At 43.5% G+C, this 11,256-nt stretch overlaps 1 pseudogene; it reads right to left on the reverse strand.

Annotated features, from left to right (window-relative positions):
* Positions 1 to 6,191: 6,191 nt before the first annotated feature.
* Positions 6,192 to 10,451, reverse strand: LOC141918605 (E3 ubiquitin-protein ligase RBBP6-like; annotated as a pseudogene).
* Between the last annotated feature and the right edge of the window lie 805 nt (positions 10,452 to 11,256).

The following is an 11,256-nucleotide window of genomic DNA, read 5'->3' on the forward strand; positions in this document are numbered from 1 at the left end:
CGGCTGCCCAGTTTTGATATTTCACTGTTGTAACATTTGAAGATGCAGAGTAGGCCGTGTCCTGATGTTTTGACTAGTCAGTTCTCCACTGTCTAGCACAGTGAGAAGTCCCCAACCTCAAGGTTCATGAATAAGACACATCTCCAGAAACCATTAGCAGGTTCAAGTTCTGACGGTTTTAACCAACTCTCCCGTGGAGAAGAATGTGGATTAAATGCCTAACGAGCCATTTGCTGCAGACCACAGTAAGTCACCAGCGTTGGCTCTATAGTTTTGTATGAGAGAAAGGACTGTGCACAAGCTCAATGCATTTGATAACTAATACTGTACTCAGCTGCAGCATTACGCACTCTTCTCGTACTCATCCTTCCGCATGGAAAGAGGATTTAACTAGATGCATAAAAAGGGAAAAAAGCCTTCTGCCTCTGTTTTTTCCTTTCTACAAGAAGAGTCCTTTCCTATTTGGGGTATACTGAAGTATTAAACAGAGCTGGTAACAAAGGAATGTTATGATCTTTCTGCTGTCAGAAGATCAGGTGTGATGTTTTGAATTAACAAACATGGCAGTAACACTTACATTCGTCACAGTAACTGTTTCCACAGCAGGGAATAATAACTGCATCCGCTGTGATTGCTTTACAAATGCAACATAAGAGCTCCTCTGGAATAGGGTTGTCTGAGGAAAAGGAGGAAGAGGAAGGCTCCTCAGGTAAAAAGGGAGGCTTTTCCTTCTTTCCTCTGGCATAAGCTTCCCTGGAGGGGGGATGGGGAAGGAAAAAGAAAAAAAGTTAAAAACGGGTAAAGGAGAACTTTCCCAAGCTTTGGATTTTATCCAGTGAAGACAGTAGGTGGCATTCTCACTCCCATTAGCCTTCAAAAATACAGGCATTTAGTTTAAACTACTTTTCTATAGCCAGAGCACTAGAAAAGGAAGGGGGGAACAATTTTCCTGCTGCAGAGCTCTTCCATTCATTGGATCAACTAAGAAATTAGCTCAGACTAGAGAAATCATTTTCTGACAGCTAGAAACCAGGTGAAATGAATCCCACCTCTCCTTTGCCAGAGGGTAAATATAAGTCGCAGGCTCAGGATAAAGTCAGTCTCTATGTAATTATGTTTTATAAATGGAAGAAGTCTATGTTACAGCTTCTGCAAAAGGAGATCCATGACGGAAAAACAGAGCTGCTACCGCGTGCATTTTAAAACAGCCACTCTTGTCAGCACACAGCAGGATTTTCTTAGCATACAGCAACAGGAAAACATCCCTCTGCTTCACACATGGGATCTGATAAATGTCAGAGGGGGAGAGAATCTCAGTCCAACAGCTATTTGTTAAATTCTGCAAGAAGCCTTAGCAAGATAAAACAGAAGCAAAAGGAGCTTGCAAAAAGAATGACGCCACTGTAAACACGGCTGAAATGTTTTGCAGAAATACGGATTCTTAGCATACCACAAGCTTAACCAGCGTTCAGGTGCGTGAACAGCAGCACTGTCCTACTTTAATATTAGAAATCATCACAGATTTTAAGGTTAAGATACAATGACAGTGCTTCTTCTCCCATAACTACAGATGCTGGCCATCTTAGTGGCATTGCCACTCAGACACTGACACGTGGCTTCTCTCCTTCACTTTTTGGTCAGACCAGCTAATTCCATACTCACGCATTAATGATTGGTATTGCATATCTTCCAGTCTTTGTCAGCATAGCGTCCTTTGTATTGGGATCTTCCACCTCCACCATGAAACTCCTGGGAATTCCTGTGCTCTTTTTAAGTCTGGGAACAGACTGAAAATTACTGTCCTGTTAAGAAAAGAAATGCAGACATAGCTCATCTTAAGACCCACACTTAAAATGACATTTCAACCACTATTTTAAGCAGGAAAAGCCTTTAATCCTCTCCTTTTACCTAGCCTAAGGGTTGCTCGACTGAAATACTCTTTTTCCTAAATGAATATAGCCAGGACACTCCAAATGCTCGAGCAGTGTTCTGAACTCAGTCAACATTCTTTGGCTCAACTTCAGGGTCCTTAAGGGTGAAATATCCCTCAGCTCACCATCCCCTCAGAGGAGAGGCACAAACCCCCTCTCCTCCAAAGTGCAGTTCAGAGGGAGAGCTTAATGCAGGGCTCTGGGTCGGCCACTGGGGAAACTGATATTCACCACCTACAGGTGAAGGTTGAATTCAGAGCTGATGCACGTACGTTCAGTGAGTAACGTTAAATGGCATGAATACTCAACCAGAGACTTGTGTAATTATAACACGCAAATATTCAATAGATGGGGTCAAGAGAAACGTCTTCTTGTTCTACAAAATACTAAAAACTGCAAACTCTCATTAAAAAGAGTTAAGACGAGAAAAATTTGCAGTAACATTGAAATATATAAAAATATACATTAAAGTTCATAGAGAAAGATCTATGGACATATATAAGGACTATGACCTCGAAGAAAGAAAATTTCCCATTGAAAATTCCAGCTTTCCCTGGAATTTTGAAGGGCTTTGCACCACTGCCATAGAACCTCTGTATTTCAGCCCAAGAGAAACAATTCCTAATAGGGGTATTCATGTAATTGCTGCGTAACTGCCAAGGTAAAACAAGTAAAAACCAAGTGACACCAGAAGCCCCCCACAATCTTACCCCATTTGTTGGGCAGTTCTTTATATAGTGCCCAGGTTTTCCGCAACGAAAGCAAGTATAGGATGGTGGAGGTGGACCAAGGGTTTCTTCACATAACTAAAAGGTTTTGGGGAAAAAAAGAAAATGGTATTTATGTGTCTCTCTTGTTCCAACAACCATCTCTACAATGTTTCCATAGTCTTCAAAGAACAGGTAGGGCTTTGCCAACACTTACTTGATTGGATTGTACTGACGGCAAGACTGGATCATCGTAGCTCGTATTTTATCTTCCTCGGAAGCGTTGGCTTCAGCCAGATTGCCAGTCTGTTTAACAGGTAATTATTGGACACGCACATTAGAAACACATTTTAGCTCCCCCAGCCAAAGACTCGCCCAACCCTGTAAAAAGCAGCCCAGCAGTAGCTGAGGTTGCACGAAAGCAGCTGCTTCTATGAGCCGGAGTTGTCCCAGAGATGTTCTGGGGAGCCCTGACGCCATCACATGGTGTCTCTGTGCCCATTAACCTGCTTGGAAGGAGCATTCTTGGGCACTCAAAACCTGAGGCTCTGTTTGTACCTTACATAAAAACTTGTGTAACCAATCCAAATGTCTTCCAAGCAGACTGAAGCTCTGCGTAGAAAAAATTACATTATCCAGTATTTTTAAATGGATTCTTGAGCTCCAGAGTATCTGAAGGAGAAAATCTCCGCTGTACATTTAATTGAGAGAGATGTATGCAAGTATCAGTGTTTACATTTTGCAGCATTAAAAGGACATACAACTTCAGAGTCAGGGAAGTTGCTTTTGCTCACCGAAATTCAGCTTCAGACACAGAAGCATTAAGAGGAATCAAGCTTTTTATAATTCCTCAGCAAGACAAAAGATTCTTTTCAGCAGAAATTGGACCCTCATGTGCTGTAGGCAGCCCAAACTGCATGTCCCCTGCCTACTCACTTCTTCACGTTAAGTGATTTAACTACGGTCAGCACAACCTGCAGGTTTTTTCCTGTTTGCTGTGTCCTTCTAACACACAACTTGTAATAGAACCCTTATGCAGAACTAGACCTTCAAATTATCGAAGCCAGCTGATTTTTTGTAAGTAGCATTTGTTCAAATGTTCTCATTACACACTAGTCCAGATCCCAGCAGGGTCTAAGGGAGGAATGTAAAGGATACAGACCTCCAAGCACCCATCATTCAGAGCAGCCACTCATGGTTTTGATTTTATATGCATTCATTCGCAAAAGCAACCTGCTAGTTTCAACAGTTTATTAAATGGTTGTTTTATAGACAAAACAGGAACATAATCCAGATCGACATCTATGAAACCCCTTCTGTTACCATTTACAGAAAACTTTACAGATACTTGACCAATTTGTTTAAACCCAGACAGTTTACAAGACACATCCAAACCCCACAAACCATTACTAGGCACAGACCATAATTCAAATACAGAATTTCCTACAAGGTAATAATAAAGCAGAAAACTTTTCAACACATTGCCTCCGTGCCAAGCCCGTCTGCACTGAGGAGGTTGGAGTATAACAGTTTGGAGCTGCTTTACATTACATTCCTGCATTTTTCTGAAATACGTACATTTTCTCCAAAGCTTAAATGTGTACAGCACTTGGACAGTTTTTCACATTTTAGAGTCAAACTTCACATGAGTTTACAGAACCAAGGACATGTTCAGGGACAGCACTAATGGAGACCAATTTCTTCTGGTGACTACCTTCCAGAGTAACTGTTGGGTTTTTTTCCCCAAATGTACACAATTTAATTCTGCAGTGAGAGAGGGAAGAAGAGAGTGGGAAGATATTTCTCGAACTCCAGCCTTTATTTTCAGAAGAAAGAACTAGCCCCTCTGCATGACGCCCTGCCTTCTCTATTCTTTAAGACCAGTAATTTGACAGGCTCACACTACACCTTTTCACAAAGTGCACCCACTAGTGCTTTCCCAGACAAAGTTACACATTGTTGAGCAAAAAATGCAAGCAGTTCCATAGCAAACCATGGCATTATAACAGCTTCAGAAGGCCACCTCTGCTAATACACTGCACTAACACATTGGTATATTCCTGCAAACAATTAGGCACATTTACACAATTTACAGTCTGCGTTCAAACAAATTAGGTTGCGTTGTCCAGTCTCCATAGACTACAAGTTATGAAACTGTGCAGCATTCAGAGAGTGGCTCTATAACTGCAGTGACTAGAAACTCAACAGTAGCCACGCAATTGTCCGTGTTACACAAACGCTTCTATTTTGGCTGTTGCAACCCGCCCCCAAAATGTCCATAACTTGCAGCCAGTTAAATTCTTCTGTGAAAATTGGTTCAGTCTCCAACACAAAATTAACAAAAGGTCTGAGAAACAGTAAACAGCTCCTGAAGTGCTGCTTCTTTATGTCTTAAAGATGAGCAATAGTACAACATTGCGTTGAGGGACTCCCCTTCTATCCTCCCAAAGTGGGAACTACTCTTTACGGGATACTATGGAAATATATAGACATCCTAAAGTTAAAACCAATACTGTAAATTATTAAAAACTAAGTTTTGTTCACATTACAACAGTTATCCAGTTATACATCACCGTACAAGATTTTAAAATATGAAGCAAGTGGGTTTTTTTGTTGGTGGTGGTGGGTTTTTTTAAGTCTTTGACAAGAATATACACATACCTTAATGAGCTGGGCCAGAGGAGTGGGTGCAGAAGAGTCCTCAATCTGTTCACAAAAAATTAAACACATATTCAAGTTGTACAATCAAAACATAGCAAAAGTTAACCTCTACTGTAGCCTGAAAGTCTGCACTATATCCTCCGAGTGTCACGGAAAGAGACATGTCCAGCCTAATGTAATTGTATTGGTTCAAAACAAAGTCCACACCTATGACAGCTTCAGAGGGCCTATGTGGTTCATGAGAAGCAGCTAAACTCGGTGCACTGGGTTTTAGATATCTGCATTTCCAGACAAACTATGAAACTAAACCGTTTCATTGGATAAAACGGAAAGATCAAATGCAGAATTTAGGAATGCCACTTCAGGTAGCAACAACATTTAAACTCACAGCAATCCGTTAGAGACCTTTAAGTACTCAGAGGAGGCCAAACAATATCACTTCAGTTATACAGCTTTAGGAACAAATACCCAAGTATTTCAGGACACAAAAAGGAATCTTAGCTGCACAGAACTGTCCTGAAAATGTATGGGATACGTTGATTTTGGGATTTGTTTGAACCACCAAGTCAAAAGTAAGAAACAGTACCAAGTGGAACAACAATGGTTTCTCAGTGCGTTTTGATAACATCTTCCCAAACTGTTAGGCAAAGAAAGTATTTAAAAACAAAAGCTAAGTGATACAATATGAAAATGGCAAAAAATACACTCCAAACAATTTTATTTGCAAGAAACAAAGAGCACACGACAGCCTATACAAACATACTAGCTCTAGACAGACAGATGCAGAACACAGAACCAATTGAATTGTGCAAACCTTGAACCTACCTGATCTTAAAACAATCCTACATTATCTGTACAACACAAAGTCATTCAGGAAATATTCCAGCATATTCAATATGAAACACAATGCATCACTAGGCACAAATACCAATATTCACACTAGAACTGTGCAGATGATGGCATTACTCAGTTTTCACTGTGCTGTGAATCAAATACATGGTCTCTACAACATGTACTATGTCTTACTGCAGAACAGATTAAGTTAATGTTTGGGAGATTAATACGAGGCTGCGTTGTTTAGAATTAAGTGCAATGTGTAGAAAAAAAGTGTGAGATTGTGTTTTTACATACCACTTTTGGTGTTCCACTTGCTGGCTCAGTTCGAGTTCTAGAGGAAGAAATAAAGGTGATGAGAACTTAGAACAAAGCACTTGTACCCAACCAAAAGCAGTGAAAACAGATTATAAAACCTAAACATCAAGGCATTATGATCTGATAGTCTAGTGAATGTGGAAATGTATTTGTATACATAAACTGTTCTCTCTTGGCACATTCAGTGCAACTGAAAAAAAAAAAAAATCCCATTTCTAGTTTGTCAGCAATTACTGTCAGACTTACAGCTCTAGAACACAACAGTGCCAGAGGAAGTCCTCAGATATTTTGACTCTGCTGTGTAAGCATCAAAATGATGAAGTCTGTGCTACAGCTTTGTGCTCTTAAATAACCAACCATCCAAATAGCGACCCTTGGTCTTTCCTCTGTAGCCAGTATGCCAGAAAGCCAGATTTGAGGCATAAGAATACCTGCCATATCCCACCCCGCCTCCCCCAAATGCAAGACACAGTCAAACACTGACAGACTCTTCTGAGAGGGGAACGTGCGTATCTCTCTACTATAGAAGCAATAGAAAGAAGAAAGATACACTCCGAATGCCTCTGTAAACTAATCTCCATTCAAAAAGTTAACACACTGCAACCCCTCACAGACTACAACGCTTTATGGGTACTTACATAACTCATGTTTTGCTGGTAGTTTTAACTCCTCTAACAGGGACTCTTCTGACAATCACCAAGGAGTTCTTAGGAATCAGGGTGTTATCATCTGTGTATTCTGAAAACAACACCAATACCAAAGAAAACATTAGTCAGTTCGTAAGAATGTATATTAATATGTAATTACATAGCACTTGAGAGAACCCTTCACAGACATAAAAGCAAAATTTTATATGTAACATGGCACTTCGGTCATCTCAACACACTAACAGAACCTCTCAAGAAGTCTTTAGGTCTGAGAATCAAACACCAGCAGCAAAACCTTTTCCATTCTTTTCAAACAGCTTGGATTCCAGCAGCAAAATGGTCTCAGAGGTCACTAAAGGAGAGTCTTCTCACGCATGAGGTTCTTTCCTGACCTAGTTCAAGTTGCTTTTGCTTCTGTTAGGCTACAAACCCGAGAGATCTTTGGAGAGAAACAAACCACAGCAAAGTCCCACCTGCATAAACCAGAGTCTAAAGTCTGACCAGCTTGCCCTGAAACAAAGCAGGCGCTCGGCTAAAGCATGAAAACTCTGCGCCGCTGCTTTCCGAGCTGTTCACTAAAAATGATTCCCCTGTGCTGCGAGTGCTGGGGACTGACAGAACACAGAAGAGAGCCACCAGCTCTCTGTTTCTCGGGGCTTCATCCATCGACAGCCACACTGTCAGCTGCTCAGTGCTGTACATGCGAATGCAAACGGAACTGGCAGTGCTAGAATTTGGATCACAGAAACCTGAGGGGTTTTTTGAGCTTGCTTTCACACGTAGGGCAGAACTGGCTCCAACTAAAGTGGTGTCTCCTCTCTTAAGCTAATCATCTAGTTTGAATAAGCCAAAGGGACGTGAATTCTTTCAATCCACTTTTTGCAGAGCAGAGAGACTCAAATGAAATTAATTACAAAGACAAGTCTTCTGAAAAGCCTTTTGAAACCACTGTGTGCCTGAAGGTCTCCATGCTTTGCCTTGGCTCACACCGTGTTTGTCTTTTGAAGAGGAGGAGCTACCTGAGGCACTTTGACTGAGTAAGCCTCAAATGTGAAGATCTCTCCATGAGTGAGCATCAAATGTAAAGACACCTCCATGAGAAGTGTTTATATATTGACTTACACAAGCTGGATATGACTAAATGTTTTAAAACACTGTCAGCAGCCATTCCCTGTAATCTGCCTACAGTTTTAACTATTAAAAGCCCTTACCTTTGGAGACCGAATCAGAACAATGGCCCAAAAGCCAAAGGTGCTGTGAAGGTACTACTAATGACAGAACCCGAAGCTTTTACAGAAGTCATACCCTGAAACCAACGCCTAGAGCTCTGCTCAAATGGAGAATCTCACCATGACACAGCCACCTGTCAGGAAAGGCCTGAGATGGGACTTTTTGATGTCGGAGGAGCTCAAACAGCACTGAGGCTGACAAGCAATGGGGAGATGATGGCAGCTGCAGCTCTGGAATCCCAAAGCAGCTGTTTCCACCTGCTGAACGGAGTCATGCAGAGTGTTCTTTCTGGTCCACAAACCACTGGACTGAGATTTCAGAGGCACAGGATAAGCAACAGTGGCTCCACAAAAAGGCAGGAGCTTGCTACGCCTGTGCCCAGCTGAGGGTTGTGGTAGGTCTGCAGAGGATTGCAGGTGGCAGCACCTCTCCTCGAGGGAGGCTGTGTATATGAGGACAGCAACCAGTGCACTTATTCACCAACTCTGCAAGCCTGCAGAGGTCAGCTGGAACATGCACAACAGGTGTACGATGGAAAAAGAGGAATGGGTCCTCTTTTTGTATTTTATGACAATTCATTGACCATTAGAAGAGAAGCATTGACATCTGCCTTCTGAACAGACTGTCCTTGCATGCAGATATATTTAGATAGAGAGAGGGATGCTTGTTTTCAATCTGCTTGTGAAGTGCTCAGGGAGGAGACCTCCAGCCATCTAATACCAGACTGATAGAAAAATGAATTCCCCTTAAAAGTCAATCAGTACACATTTAAATGGATCAACTGAAAACTGAAGAGTGACAATAACCTGGTGAAGTAAAGGCTTTATTTGCACAGGACACTTATCACGGCACATATTTGTATGTGGGACTTGAAGTATCCCACCAGCTCGGTCGCTGAGGCAGAGAATTTGTGGAAGAGGGTTTACAAACAGCGGAGTACACTGCCGAGGTAGTTCTGTGAAGGGACCTGACACCTGTTGGCTTTCATACATTTATTTTTCCTTCACGTCAATTAATTGAGTTCATTTTGGTGATGAAATCTGTGTCGGTGATGAAATCTGTGTCAATGATGAAATCTGGTGAAGTCAAACAATGCAGACTTAAAAGTTGACTTTTTTGTTTCTAGATAGGAAAGGACTAAAGCTGGAGCATTATTCCTGAAGTCCCTGGAAATTTCTGTTTGCTCACTTTGAATTTAACAGCTGACAGCTTAGTCTAACAGCTCTCAGACAAAGCTGGCATCTGCCAGCAGGAGCCTGTTCCCTGCCTGTTCCCATGTAGCTGCAGGGCCTCGGCAACTACCAGAAGCTGTGAAGCAGTGTCACTCTGCCTTGCCACGACTCCACATCTGCAGATTGAGCAGCGACATCACGCTCAACAGGGCTACTTTTCACACTTGTCCAAGCAGAGCTCCAACAGAAATGTTCAACAAAGCTGGAGCCAACACCATTGTTGATTCCTACTCTCTTCTAGCACAAAACTTGTTTTACTGCCAGTGATGGCCAGTAAGTGGCTACTGGGCTTTTGCAAGCACTAGACGTTGCACATCGACCACGTAGTCTCCTACGCCCAGCTCTGCGTCTAACAACAGATCGGAACGGCTCTGTGAGGTCCCCACACAAGCCACAGCTACCGATGGTGGCCGAATCGCACTGTCCCTTCCCACCCCACTGAATCACTGGTGCCGCTTGCCCTCCTGGTTCCCCGCACGCCGGTGGGATGGGCCCCAGGCTGACTCACGCCACGTGGGGACAAGCCACCGAGAGCAGAGTGTGGCTCCCGCAGGCCACGGCCGCCACCAGCCGGGCAGTGCCCGAGGCCCCGTGCCCGCCGCCCCCACGCACCTTCTCTGGTCTGGGCGTTGGTTATCTGCAGCTCACAGTTGGCCACCTTCAGCTTCTGGTGGCCCATGATCTGACGCTTGAGGTCGCCCAGGGAGATGTGGAGGCCGCTGAAGGTGACCGTGTCGTAGTGCAGCAGGGAAGAGAACTTGTAATGCACGCATGGCATGGCTGATGTTCCACTCACTGGCTCGGTTCGAGTTCTAGAAGAAGAAATGAAGGTGAAGAGAACTTAGAACAAAGCACTTGTACCCAACCAAAAGCAGTGAAAACATATTATAAAACCTAAACATCAAAACATTATGTTCTGATATGTTCATTATGTTCTGACGGCAAGGACTTTGTGAGTCCCAGCCGGGAATGGCCTAACAGGCCCATGTGGGCCTCGGACTCAAAAGATGGTGCAAGTCCATCACAGAGAACGGGATTTTGCCATTTACGTGCCAGTACAGGCATCCAGAAGGTAACTGCTGCCTTTATGACACTCTTCGGCAAAAATGTTTATTTTGTTTGGTGCTTCCAAGCTTACGCCAAGCAAATACGGCCAGTGGGTTCCTCTCTCTCCGAGGGCCATCTATTCAGAAGATGAAAAGCCAGGAAAACAGTCCCCCGTCTCTGCAAAAGGAGGCTGGTGCTGTGTGAGGAGCCAGGGCTCTGACACGTGTACATTGACCCTCCTGCTCCGAGGGGGAGCCGCTGCCCATGGCTGGGCCACCCGCTGCCCCGTGCTGCGCCTCAGGGACTTCACCTCGAGGAACTGCTCCAGGTTCCACAGTTATTAACCTCAGCTACTACTGCCGTGCTTGTCAGAAACCATGCTGGGACACAACTACTGAACAAAACTGACCCGAGTCAGCAGGTGACATTTTGATGGGCCTTTGGAGCCCAACAATAATTAATTGGTATCTTCCAAGCCCACCAAACCCTTAAGCACATGTACCGTTTTACTCAGGTGATAACCACAGCAGGGAGAGGCCACAGTCTCTCCAAATCACCTCGTATCTTTGCTGAAAAATCTGCATGACCCCTTCAGCCCTGGCCATCTGACCTCAGTGAGACCACCGCTCACCTTGCCCCACAGACGCAC

The sequence above is a fragment of the Strix aluco genome, chromosome Z (assembly GCF_031877795.1).
Source record: "Strix aluco isolate bStrAlu1 chromosome Z, bStrAlu1.hap1, whole genome shotgun sequence".
NCBI classification, from domain to species: Eukaryota; Metazoa; Chordata; class Aves; order Strigiformes; family Strigidae; genus Strix; species Strix aluco.